A 14,600-nucleotide genomic window follows, 5' to 3' on the forward strand; every position below is an offset into this window, starting at 1 on the left:
GGTACCCTACTTGTGCTGGATTCTTTCATGGATTCATGCTCCTGAAGGGTGCTCTTGTGTCCACCTCGAAAAATGGAATCACAGAGTCATCCGGGGCTGTGGAAGTACATGAAGGTTCCTCCATATTTTGATAGCCAAGTTGAACATTGAGCTCAACTGGGGGTGAAGCCTTGTTGTCACCAATGTCACTTGGTCTGTCTTTGTAAGAGGTAATAACATTTCTCTTCCAAAGCCTTCAAGCATTCTTCAGTGATTCAAGTTTGTTCTGGAATGGCCACTTTGCATTTGAGATGGCATTCTGGAGATCTTATCTGGAACTCGTGTATCTTGGTCACCAGACCTGAATATTACTGATCTGGTCCTCAGTAGATTGTGAATCTCATGCTTCATTCATGGCTTCTGGTTGAAGAAGACTCTGATAGATTTTGTGGCGACACATTCACCTTTGACCATTTTTTGATTCAGTACTTGGGGACACAGATTAGAACACAGAATCTTTAAGCCAAATCTTTTTTTTTAATGGCCAGTCAACCTATACGTGGTCTTGGTACTTTAGAAACTAGTACATCTCCAAATTTGAACTATACCACTAGCAGTGTTAGGAAGAAGAGTAACTGTATGGCGTTCAAAGCTTCACATGTACTAAGCTATTGTAAAGCTGCAGTTCCAGATATGTAATTAGACACTGCCAGTATCTGCATGGTAAGAAGTTTATGCGATAGCACGTCAATAAAAAATACTCAGCACTGGAAGATGATTTATTGTATCATTTAATTGCATTATAGTAAGGTTTTGCAATGTGCTTGTTATTTTTAATAAGGATGAATGCGTGTGCCAAGCCAGCATATGATACTGTTAGCCTTGGCACAATAGGTCCCCTTTTTCAGGAGTGTCTGGCAACTATGTGTTTTTTTTAAATTCCACTGCTTCTGCTTCTCATTCTACAGAATTCTGGCAGGTGCCAAGTGTCAAGGATCCATGTTGTGGAGCTGAACTGTCACCATAGCACTGGCCCTGAGCTAAAGTTAATAATATCTGGTCCATGGACCCAATTTGTATTATGCTCCTCTTAATTATGCTCCCCATAGCAAATTAATCAGTGTAATTGGTGTTTTACCGATAACGGCTGTAGCTGCCTTCAGATGTTAAAAACAGGCTTTGGATTTATTAAGGATGATAAGCACAAAGGATAGGGTCATCAAACCTAGTTCAAAAACTGGATGATCCTTGCGCTTCTATTGCTTTGCTTTAGCCAGGTTACAAGAACTTCACATGGCTATTGGATATGGTATTGCATGAATCCCGTATTATGCTAACTCAACTTTGCCACTTGATAACTGTAACCCCTAATTCCCACAGTATGTGAAAATTAATCAGATTTAGGCTTGAATATATTTAACAACTGAGCATTTATTTGCATCTCTCAGGTAGGGACTTCCAAACATTTGTAACAACTTTGCTATTTAAAAAAAATTCTCCCCACAAATACCCTAAAAGATTGACCCTCTTATTCTGAGACTTCGCCTCTTAGCCAAAGGATCCTGACATCTTGTATCTTCACATCTGCCTTGCCAATCTCTCTCAGAATGTGATTTAATCCCCTTGTCATGCCTTCGTCTAAGGATCAAAGAGGAAAATTGGAATAGCTCAGTATCAATGAGAGAACCCATCATTGCTGATTAATTTTAATACGCTCCTTTAAGGGGACAACATTAAAAAGATTTAAGTAAAAACAAAAACCCACCACTGTGCTGAGGAAGTATTATTATCAATTGGATGACATGTAAAGCAAAAAATTAATGCACAGTGGTAATTGAAATCACAGAAAATTCACGATGCTGAAGGAGTTCGATACTCCTCAATACACAATGCTCTTGTACCTGTGGTGGTCATGAAAGAATTGTCCAAGCAAATAGTAGCCTCTAAAGCTAGATCTGCATACTTCCAGCTCACATCTCTTCAAGCACAAATCCAAGTATTGTTTGAATATGGTGAGAAGTACTGCCTATACTACTATTTCATACAATGAGTTCCAAAACCTTCCATTCCTGCAAGAAAAATTCCATCCCTCCCCTCTGATCCTTCTACTAATGACTCTGAATGGATGCTTCTTGATTTTTAACCACTCTGCCAGGTAAAATGTGCACTGTTCACTTACTCTGAGCCCTTCATTATTTTATGTACCTCAGTTAAGTCTCCTCTTATCTTCCCCTGTTCCAAAGAAAATCATTATTCAACCATATCTTAAAACTACGACTTTCCAGTCTTGGCAAAATCTCCATAAAAGTCCTTTGCATCCTTTCCACTGCACTCACATCTTTCCAAAAAACCACAGTATTCAATCCGTGGTGTAATTTGTTTTGAGTATAGTTGTTGCATTACGTGCCTGCATATTCCATGTTCAGTCTAATAAAGGAAAGCATTCCATGTGTTTTTTAACAACCTTATTGACCTCTTCATCTACCTTTAATAGCATGTATCAATACACTTCCAAGGTCCCTTTGTTCTACTACAGCACCCAGTAATCTATTCATTGTGTATTCTTAAGGTTGTCTTAGCTGGGGGAGGTAGTGGGGATAAGCTCCCAATGGGTTGCATCTCAAGTAGCCTCTGACAACCAAGTTCAGCTCCCGGCCTTCACATGTGGCGTAACTATTAAGCCCAGTGGAGTTGTTTCTACTGATTGGAGAAGGGGCAAAGGAATGTTACTGGCATCTTAAAACCAGTCACTTTGGGTAGAGGGGGCCCATCAGCTCATCTAAGACAAAGAAGTCTTTGGTCTTAACCTCCTCTGCCTCATGGGTAAGGCTTCAGGAGTCAACCTTAAGGGAAAATCTGGAGCAGGGGTCCCTAAGGCAGTCCTACTTTGACTGGCAACTCCTGTGGCATAGCAGGTGCCCAACTATATTGCTTATATTTGTTGTTTGTTGTATTGCAACAGAGTGCCAAAGGAACTTTGCCGTTCCTTTAGGTTCATCAGCTGTATGAAGAGGGGAAGCTTGATACATGGGCAACAGCTTGGTCTCCATATCCTACTACTCTGGCTTATGTATCACGTAGACCGCCTAGAACGCAACGTCCATCGTTGACTTCACCCAGTCAAGAGTCTCAGATTGTGTACTCTCTTGCTTACATGTACTTCAAACTTGTGGCGGCTGCAATTACCAGCCACACCATCAACTGGCCATATTAAAGTGTCCTGTAGCCGACCGTCCTCCTGATAATCCAGCAAATGACTGAGCTGTTGCATTACACCAGCCTAAGTAGATGGGGCTGGGTCATTGGATTGTGCCCTTCTGCTACAGCCAGAGGGCTGTTCTCTGGAGCTGCTTCATTTATGCCGTATCTTTTTAAGGAGAGGGATGTTTTATCTCCCCTGCAATTTACTATGGACTGCCCAGCATCGGATATAAACCCGCAGTCAGGAGATGAGTGGTGTTGCTTGGTTTGAGGAGTATTTATTATGTTGTTGTAACCAAGTTCTGTTTTGTTTAGCTGATTCAAGTTTGGACTCCAGAACAGTTCTGTTGAGTTTGTGAACACTTTGGGTAAACAAAACCCCTATTTTTTTTTTCACCTTTATCTGCTCTTCCAGTTTTATGTTTACCCCGGTGGTCCCTCACAAAAACTCAAGTTCAGGTTTATTCACCACATACATAGTGTAAATGATGGAAATTCAGACTTCTGCTGCAGCAGCACAGCACATTACACACATGACAAACAGGAGTTAGCATGAGATTAAACTTAAATTAGTATACAAATTCTTTATACATTACTTAAATGGACTAATTGTTTAGTAGGGTTGTGCTGAAACTCAAACAACATTACTGACAACATAGTAATTAAACAAAAAAAAACAAACTACAACTAATTAAAGTAGAGATACAGGAGCAAGTGATGTGTTATAGCTGCATAATGTGGGAGCTGATGAACCCCATTGTGGTTCCTGGTGACCACATCTGCAGCAAGTGTTGGTTGCTCAAGGAAATCAGACTTAAAGTGGTCTAGAATCTGAGCTTCAAACATTGTGATGCATCAGGGAGGGGAAGACTTACCTGTAAATTTTGTTTCAGAGGACAATCACACTCTTTAGATTAACTACTTCAAAGTTGTGACTATGAGTGAGGCAGGTAGGTAGCACTGGAAGGGGTTCACCCCTTGAGCTTGTCCAACAGGTCTGAGATTCATGTGCCCTGTGTGGACAAGAATGGGGGGCTGTAGGAAGGATGAGCAACCTAAATGTGGCGCAGTGGTCCAGAAAGCCATTCAAGGGGGGGGGGGGAAGAAGAGTAATGCAGGTTATTTGGGGATAGAATAGTCAGACAAATAGGCACAATTCTTTGTTGCAAGAATCAAGAGTCCCAAAGGCTGTGTTGTCTATCTGCTGCCTAGGTTCAGGACAGCTCATCTGTCCTGCAGAGGATGTTGGAATGAGAGGAGAAAGATCTAGTTTTTGTTGTCCATGTGAGTACCAATAATAGAGGTAGAACAAGAAAAGAGGTTCTGCTGAAGTAATTTGAGCAGCTAGGGACTAAATTAAAAAGCGGAACAAAAAATTAATAATTTCCCAATATCTACCTGAGCCATGAGAAAATTAGCACAGGGTGAATAAGATTAGAGAGTTAAACGCATGGCTCAAAGGTTAGTGTTGGCGAAGTGGCTTTGAGTTCAGGGGACATTGCCACTAGTATTGGGGAAGAAGGGAGCTGTTTTGATGATCTGGGATTTACCTGATCCATGCTGAGACTAGGGTCAAGGCGAATCACATAACTAGGGCCGTGGATAGAGTTTCGAACTAAATGGTGGGGTGTGGGCAGTTGCAGAGGAGTGTGGGGAAGGGTTGAACAGATTGGAAAAATACAGATAAAATAAAAGGGATGGAGAGTGCAGGAAAGTTATGAAGTCTCCAGAATTAAAAAAAACAGGAAGTTTAAAAAAGATTAAGAGTTTAACTTCAGGCAGTGTAGAGACAAATTAGAGAAGAGGGGTGGTGAATACAGGACTGAAGGTGTTTTATTTGAATGCATGCAGTATATAAAATAAGGGAGACATCTTGTAGCAAGTGAAAAATTGGCAGGTATGACGTCATGGACATCACTGACCATGCCTGAAAGAAGATCCCAGTTGGGAGCTTAATATCCAAGGATACACATTGTTTCAAAAGGACGGGCAGGTAGGCAGAGGGGGTAGGGTGGCTCTGTTGGTAAAATTGAAATTAAATCCTTAGGAAGAAATAACATAGGATCAGAAGATATAGAATCCTTGTGGGTGAAGTTAAGAAACTGCAAGGGTAAAACTGCCCTGAAGGCTGTTTATACAAGCCTCTGAATAGTAGCCAGGAGGTGCGGTACAAATTACAACTGGAGATAAAAGTGGCATGTAAGGAAGACAACATTATAGTGGTGTTGGGGATTTCAGAATGCAAGTGGGCTATGAAAATCAGGTTGGCACTGGGTCCAACGGAATCCATAGAATACCTATAAGATGGCTTTTTAGATTAGCTTGTGGTTGAGCCCTCTAGGAAAAGGACAATTCTGGATTTAATGTTTTGCAGTGAAACAGCTTTGATTAGGGAGCTTATGGTAAAGGAACCTTCGGAGACAGTGACCATAAAGTGAAAGAATTCACTCTGCAGTTTGAGAGGGAGAAGCTAAAATCAGATACTACATATGAGTTTGCTGGGTACTTGGAATCATAAAATAAAATAGGCTAAATTCAGCATGATTTCCTTAAGGGGAAATCTGGCCTAACAAATCTGTTGGAATTCTTTGAGGAAATAGTAGGCAAGATAGACAAAAGTGAGTCAGTGAATTTGCTCACTTGAATTTTCAGGTTTTTGACAACATGTCATGTACAAGGCTGTTGAATAAGATAGGAGCCCATGGTATTGCAAGGAAGTTGCTAGCATGGATAAAGGATTGGCTGACCAGCAAAAAGTGGGAATAAAGGAAGCTTTAACTGGTTGTCTGCCAGTGACTTACAGGGTATCCCAGGAGTTAGTGTTGGGTCTGCTACATTTTGCAATATAGATTATTGATTGAGATGATGGATTAATGTGGCCCAGTTTGTCAATGGTACAAAATTAGGAGGGGGCAGACGTAGTGAAAAGGAAGCAGGGTGTTTGAACAAGGACTTGTACAGCTGGGATAACAGTCAAAGAAGTTGCAGATGGAACACTGAGTAGGGAGATAGAAGTAATAAAAAGCCTTGAGTATTTTCTGAATGTGGAGATAATTCAGAATTTGGAGGTTCAAAGATTCAAAGTACACTTGAATCAAAGTATACAACCCAGAGATTGGTTTGCTGAGTTCCTCCTGCACTTTGTGTGTGTTGCTCAGGTTTCCAGCCTCTGCAGATCTTCTATGGTCTGGGATTCATCTTCCCACAGACAGTCACAAAGCAAAGAAACAGCATAGAACCCATTTAAAGAAAACGTCAAATTCCTAATGCACAAAAAAGAACAAATCACACAAACAGCAAAAGGTAAGTGGATAACACACAGAATACTAAAGATCAAATCGCAGAGTCCTTGAAATTTTCCAGGCATGTTCAGTTTACTCCAGTTCAGTTTAGCGCTGTGTTGTGTGTTGACTGCAGGCCGCAGAGCCAGTACATGCTGAAGTACCTGATCAAATCATGAAAAATAGCAAAAAATGAGTAACCAGAAACCAATGTAAGATGAAGCGCAGAGTTATTGCAACATGGGAACCAAGTCTCTTGCACATTCCTCCAGAAGCAAGAGGGAGAGGGAGATGCAGGCAGATGGCACTAAATACCTGTTCACCTTCCGCTCTCGTCCTTGTCGATTTCAATCTTGCTTGACACTTTAATCAATCAAGATCAGCAAGGAGCCAATCATGGATTCACACTCTGCCATTAGGCCGCACACTTCGCTCTCAGACTTGTCGAGGTCCCCTGGAGACAGCAAAAGCACCAGATAGCTGAGCTGGCCCAAAAATACATCATCAAATGTAAATTACAGGCTCCAGTCACAAGCAGTTTAGCAGTATGTTTAAAAGAAGAAGAAGTAGTTTTGTAAACTGTCTGCAGGACATTACCGTTGATTGCATTGATCACTGATGCCATCTTGTAGAGGAACTTGAGAGTTGTAGAGCAGGATTCCCAAAAGTTCCTTGCGGATTGAGTTGGTAGTTTGAAAGGGAAATGAAAAGTTAGCATTCATTTTGTGAGGACTAGAATACAGAAGTAAGGTTGTAGTGTTGAGTCTTTATGAGAGGTAGGGCAGGCCAGATTTGGAATATTGAGAGAGGTTCTGGGTCCTGGATCTAAGGAAGGATGTTCTGGCTCTGGAGATGGTCCATGTATAGGAATGGTCTTAGGAATGAAAGGTTTTAAGGGTGTTTGATAGCTGTACTCACTGGAGTTTTGAAGAATAGGGGTGGGGGGGGGGGTTGGATTGCATTGAAACCTACCAAATATTTTCAGTCCTAGATAGAGTGGACATGGAGAGGATGCTTACAGTAAGGAGAGAATCTAGGAACAGAGGGCACAGCCTCAGAATAGAAGGATGTTCCTTTACAACATAGAAGTCGGGTAATTTATTTAGCCTGAGGGTGGTGAATCTGTGGAAGTTAATACCACAAATGGCAATGTACCCAAGTCATTGGACATATGTAAAGTGGAGGTTGATAGGCTCTTGATTTGTAAAGGTGTCAAAAGAAGAAAAGGCAGGAGAATGGGATTGAGAGGGAAAAACACATCAGCCATGACCGAATAGCAGAGCACATTCAAGGGGCAGAAGGGCCTAATTCATCTCATATACCTATGGTCTTAATCAACATAGTTTAAATATAACTTGCATGACAAAATAAACATATGAGGGGTGATTGCTAAGTTCGTGGCCTAATGTAGAAGGAATCATTTTTAGAAAACCGAGCACATTTATTTTTCACCCCCCCTCCCCCCCAGTGTTGCCATCATGTCCTCATGGACCTCCTTTAGTGAGAAGCCCTTGAGACTGAGGTAGCGGATGACTGCATGAATGCCGATGTTGTCCATTTTCTCAGACAGTGCTTACTTGCAATTTTCAATTATCTGAAACAGAAATACCACAAAAGTTATTAACTTCAAGCTTTCTGCATAATCATTCAAAGAGTTGAGCTGCACGTGGATTTAACGAGAGCTGTGTAACTCATCTCCTTCTACCTTAGGTGACGAACTAATCAATCACCCCTGCTGTGGACCACTTTCTGGAGGTCCAAGACTCCGACTTCTACAAAGAAGGGATCTGTATGCTCCACGACCGCTGGACCAAGTATGTAAATGTAGGAGGGGACTATGTTGAAAAATAAATGTGCTGAGTTTTCTAAAATTGACTCCTTCTACCCTAGGCCACAAACTTTATCAATCACCCCTCGTAAAAACACTAGTGCGAGTTAAGAGAAAGAAAAAGAATTATAGCCCAAGTTTATTTTTCAGGTTGGTTCAAGATCACAAAAACTATGTGGAGGAAGTTATTGTTGAACTTTGAGTTGTGGGTCATCAGGTTCCCGTGCATCTTGTCTGATGGCAGCAGAAGGAAGAGGTCATGGACCAGATGGTGTGAATCCTTGATAGTAGATATTGCCTTCTTGAGACGTCACCTCATGTTAACGTCCTGAATGTTGGGGAGTACTGTACCTGTGAAGGAACTGACTGAGTCTATCACTCTCTGTAGCCTCCTGCCTTCCTATGGATTAGAGTTTCTATTCCAGGCTGTAGTGTAGCCATTCAGAATGCTTTCCACTGTATGCCCATACAAATTTGTCAGAGTCTTTGACGATATGCCCAATGTCCTGAAACTACTTAGAAAGTAGAGAAGCTGGTGCACCTTCTTTGTGCTTGCATCTACGTGCTGGGCGCAGGGTAGATCCTCTGAGATGTTGACACCCAGAAATTTGACGCTGCTCACCCTCTCCACCCGTTCTGCTAGAATGCATTTCAGATGAGAAATTAAACTGTGGTTTTCCTGCTAAATCAACAGGTGGACGTTGTGTGCTCCCTTTCCAGCATCACTGTGGGAAGGCATCCAGAGCAGCCCTCATCCCAACTTGCCCCTGACCACATCGGTGTTCAGCCCTTACACACAACTACTTTCATCCGTGTACACACTGATGGTCCCCTCGCATACTGGTTCTGGCATAAGTGGTTTACTGCAGGTGGTGGGTGGGCACTTGGCAACACCGATTCCTTTTTTTAGACAGACTGATGCTGACAGCTAAAGGGAACAACATTTAAAAGCTGGCAAGCACTTCTTGACGTTGTGCCAGACTGACAGAAAGAGACAGGAGCAATTCTGCTGCAGCTGAGAGCACTGCAGATTGTTGCTCCAAGGCAGGCAGCAGAGCAGGCTTTCCTCCCTCAGAACAGAACAGTGGAAACTTATAACCGAGCAACATTCAATCAGCGAACTGGCTAGGGCAGAAAGTAGGGAAATATTTCCCCTGATAGGGCTTTTATCAAAAAGTAACAGCTACTCTCCATCCAGATTTTCTTTATTAGACAAATAGCCTCAATATCAAAATATCCAACTTTTGATAAATCACTCTTTGTGTTTAACTGAGAACTCACCATTTTTGCCTGTTATCATTTTGACTTAGCATTTCCTTTTTTTCATGTTCTCTTTTTGGATGGTCTGGCCCGCAGTCTTCCAATTAACAACACATTATACACACATACAAACTTAATCTCATATTAACTGCCCTTTACCTGCCACAGCGTTACAGAGAAATTCCTTTGTTTGACTTATCCACTTGATCACTTACCTGTCCTAACTTTGTACAGACCATTGAGTTGGAAAACTATAGTTGCAGTAAAGGCCAACATTCCATTTGCCCTTCTCAATGCTTGCTGCACCTGTTTGTTAGTTTTCATAAGAATGTAAAAATTGGGAGCAGGAGAAGTTTGTAGAATCCTTCAAGTTGTCTCCTATTCATTAAGATAAAGGCAAATCTTCTATCATAGTGCCGTTCTCGGGCACTACTCCAATATCTCTTAATTCCTTTAATGTCCAGAAATATGCTGACTTTTGCTTTTAATGAAAGTAATGACTGAGCTTCACTTGATGTACAGATGACATGCTATGTTAGCCCCAGAATATTTGATGACACTTGCGAGTTTCCCCCTGCACACCAAATGACACGTTTCACTGTATGTTTGGATGTACACATGATAAATAAACTTGAATCTTGAATCTTGAGAGAATTCCAAAGGTTCCCCATGATCTCTAAATGAAGATATGTCTGCTCATTGCAATCCAAAATGGCATACTCCTTATCATGAAACTGTGCATTAAGATCCTGGTCTTCTCAGCCTGCAGAATTGTCTTCCCTGCATCTAGCCTATTACAGCCTAGAGGAATGTTGTATATTTTGGTGACACCTTCTCACTCTTCTAAACTCAGGAGAATATAATGCTAGCTTGCTCATTCTTTCCTCATGCGGCATACCACCACTCCTAGAACCTGTCTAGTAACTGTTCACTGCAATCTATCTACTTGAAGCACACATCTCCCCAGTTAAGAAGACCAAAACTGTATAAAATGTTCCAGCTGCAGTTTCTATACAATTGTAATCCCCTACTCCTGTATTCAAAATGTCTCATAATACATGATCACATACTATCTTTATGAGAAGTTGGTCAGGTCAATCACTTGCCATGCCTGCATGTTGGCCTTCGATGACTTTGTAGAAGCAGTGCTAGGTGTCTTTGTATGTTATCCAATGACTCACTATTTAACACTCTTCTGTTATGTGAACCAAAATGAAAATCCTCACATTTTTCCATGTGTTATTTCATCTGCTATGTTCTCATCACTTACTCAGCTTGTCTATCTGTTCTTGAAGTCCCTTTATGTCTTTCCCTATATACAAAATCCATGCTTTGTTTCGATAACTGGCATTCCCTCAGCCAAGTCATAGAATAGCTGGGAATTAAGCACAGATAAGTGATGTGCAACTTAGGTAACGTTTCTTTAAATGCTAACCATTGCCTAATGATGTCGAATGCATTCTTAGGGACTTGTGTACTTATGCATTCTCATTGAACATAAAAAAAGCACAATTTCTTCCTATTTGAAAAAAAAATATTCAGCATTTCTGTTAATTCTACCAGAGGAAAAAACTTTACATTTTCCCACATGCTACTCCATCTGTTATATTGCTGCCAGCTCACTTAAATATTCTGTATTTCTTTGAAGTCCCTTTGCATCTTATTCACATTCCTAATTAGTTTCATCCTTTAAGCAGACCTGGAAGTATTACATTTGATTCCTTCAATCAAATAGTTGTAATGGGTTTTGAATAGTTGTCCACAAGCCCTGTAGAGCTGCACTGGGCATAGCCCCCCAACCTGAGCAGGGTCCATTTATTCTTACTCTCTGCTTTCTCCCTGGTAACCTTGATCTGTGTATTAACCACAATTCCATATTCTCTAACCTGGATTGATCAACATGTGGGAAACTTTTTCAAAGCTCTCTGAAAATCCTAATACACCACATCCATGCATCTTCATCCTCAAAGAACTCAAATAGATCAGTCAAAGAAAATTTCCCTTTCATTAATCATTATTGACATTGCCGAATCATAATACTGTTTTCAACTATCTTTCAACAATTTCCTCAATATTGATTTGAGGCTAACTGGTTAGTTTTCTCTTTCACTCCTTTCTTAAATAGCAATGTCAAACTTGCTATTCTCCAACCTGCAGGACCTATTCCAGAATCTGGGGAATTTCGGAAAATGATAATGAAAGCATCCACTATCTCCCTAAGCAACTTTTTTCAAATCTCTTGGATATTGGTCAAAAGGTCTTTGAGATTTTTCAGTTTTGAGGCTTACTAACTAGTATTTTATTAACATTGATTTCTTTTCCTCTACTGCACTAGACTCTTGTCAATATTACTTGCAGCTATATTGTGTCTTCTTCCATAAAGATGGACACCAAGTATTTAGCATCTGCCATTCCTTTATTCCCCTTCTTAATTTTTTATGTCCTTATATGCAGGAGATCTATTTTGACTCACTCCAGCTTTTCCCTTGTATAAACCAAGGGATGGACTTAGAGTCTGTTTTTTATACTTCTTATCTTTTTAAGTTCATATTCTTTTCCCCTTTTTTCTATCAATTTCTTGGTCATTTTTTATTGAATTCTTAAATGTTCCCAATCCTCAGCATACTGCTTATCTTGACAACTTTAAAAGCTTTTTCTTAGATTTATTGCTGTCCTTAATTCATCCTATAATCCATGGTTGGAGTACTTACTTTGTTTGTGTTTTTCTGGCTAAAATATTTGTTTTAGGTCAAGTAATAACCTTCTTATATCGTTTTGCAGTCATCCACAGCCAACCTTCCCTTTATTCCTTAATTGTTTCTTTTTATTTTAAGAGTTAACCACACCACTTTCAAATCCAATGCAAAATTCTATCATACCATAGTCACTCTATCCTAGGGGCCTCTTTACAAGAAGACGATTAAGTAACCTGTTTTCATGAACCATAAGACCATAAGACATAGGAGCAGAATTAGGCCCTTTGCTCTGTCATTCAATCATGGCTGATCATTTTTTCCCTCCTCAGCCTCACTCCCTGGCCTTCTTGCCGTAACCTTTGATGCTATGTCCAATTAAGAACCCATCAATCTTCATCTTAAATACACCCAAAGATCTGGCTTTCACAGCTGCCTGTGGTAACAAATTCTACAAATTCACCACCCTCTGGCTAAAGAAATTTCTCCCCATCTCTGTTTTAAATGGAAGCCCCTCTATCCTGAGGCTGTGCCCTCTTGTCCTAGACTCCCCACCATGGGAAACATCCTTTCTGCATCTACTCTGTCTAGGCCTTTCAAAATTCAAAAGGTTTCAATGAGTTCCCCCACCATCCTTTAAATTCCAGTGAGTACAGACCCCGGGCCTTCAAATGTTTCTCCTATGATAACCTTTTCATTCCTGGAATCATCCTTGTGAGCCTCCTCTGGACCCTCTCCAATGCCAGCACATGTTCTCTTAGATAAGGGGCCCAAAACTGTTCATAATACTTAAAATGAGGCCTTACCAGTGCTTTATAAAGCCTCAGCATCACATCCCTGCTCTTATATTCTAAACCTCTTGAAATGAATGCGAACATTGCATTTGCCCTCCTCACCACCAGCTCCACCTGCAAGTTAACCTTTAGGCTGTTCTGCACAAGGACTCTCAAGTCCTTCTGCATCTCTATTCACTTTCATCTCTCTTTTATTTTTTGAATGCTTGAAAAAGCTTTTTCTATCCACCTTGATATTAATTGTTAGCTTGCTTTCGTATTTCATCTTTTCCCTCCTCGTGATTCTTATAGTTGCTTTCTGTAGGTCTTTAAAAGCTTTCCAATCCACTATCTTCCTGTTAATTGTGCTCTGTTTTATGCCCTCTCTTTTGCTTTTACATTAGCTTTGACTTCCCTTGCCAGTCACGGTAGTACTGTTTTGCCATTTGAATTTTTCTCTGTTTTTGGAATACATATGTCCTGCAACTCATTCATTTTTCTCAGAAACTCAATCTATTGCTGTTCTGCTGTCATCCCTGCCAGCATCCCCTTCCAAATTACTTTGTTCAACTCCCCTCTCATACCACTATAATTTCCTTTACTCCACTGAAATGCTGCTACATCAGATTTTACTTTTTCCCTATCAGATTTCAAGTTGAACTCAATCATATTGTGATCACTGCCTCGTAAGTGTTCCTTTACCATAATCTCTCTAATTGCCTCTTCATTTCATAACACCCAGTCTAGTATAGCTGATCCCCTAGTAGGCTCAGCGACAAACTGCTATAAAAAACCATCTCGTAAGCATTCAACAAATTCATTCTTATTAACCTGCTTTCCCCAATCTACCTGCATGTTAAAATCTCCCATGACTATCATAACATTGCCCTTTTCACATGCCTTTTCTATTTCCCGTTATATTCTGTAGTCCACATCCCAGCTACTATTTGGAGGCCTGTATAGAACTGCCATCATGGTCCTTTTACCTTTCCAGTTTCTTAACTCAACCCACAAGGATTCAACATCTTCTGATCTTATGTCCCATCTTTTTAATTATTTAATGCTATTCTTTACCAGCAGAGCCATGCCACCCACTCTGCCTACCTTTCTATCCCTCTGATACAATGTGTAGCCTTGGACATTCAGCTCCCAACTACAATCATCCTTCAACCATAATTCGGTGATGGCCACAACATCATACCTGACAATCTGTAACAGTGCAACAAGATCATCCATCTTATTTCTTATACTCTGTGCATTGAGATATAACAACTTGAGTACTGTATTTGCTATCCTTTTTGATTCTGCATCCCTAGTGCACTGATGGCTGCAATTTTGTCCTATTATCTGCCAGACTTCCCTGATGGTCAATCTGCACTCTATCTTTGCTTTTTTTTTACCATCTATCCTATCCTGAGTCCCTTCACTCCAGTTCCCATCACCTACCAAATTAGTTTAAACATTCCCCAACAGCTTGAACAAACCTGACTGCAAGAATATTGGTCCCTTTCAGGTTTAGGTGCAACCCATCCCTTCGGTATAGGTCATACCTTCCCCAGAAGAGAGGAGAGTCTGTGCCATGCTC

At 40.7% G+C, this 14,600-nt stretch overlaps 1 long non-coding RNA gene across 1 annotated transcript; it reads right to left on the reverse strand.

Moving 5' to 3' along the window:
- Positions 1-1,521: 1,521 nt before the first annotated feature.
- LOC132402512 (uncharacterized) lies at positions 1,522-6,908 on the reverse strand. Its single transcript, XR_009514937.1, has 3 exons — positions 6,777-6,908; positions 6,501-6,625; positions 1,522-1,617 (listed from the first exon to the last, which is right to left on the reverse strand). It is a non-coding gene; the product is annotated as an uncharacterized LOC132402512 (long non-coding RNA).
- Positions 6,909-14,600: the final 7,692 nt, after the last annotated feature.

This window comes from Hypanus sabinus, chromosome 12 (assembly GCF_030144855.1).
Source record: "Hypanus sabinus isolate sHypSab1 chromosome 12, sHypSab1.hap1, whole genome shotgun sequence".
Lineage (NCBI taxonomy): Eukaryota > Metazoa > Chordata > Chondrichthyes > Myliobatiformes > Dasyatidae > Hypanus > Hypanus sabinus.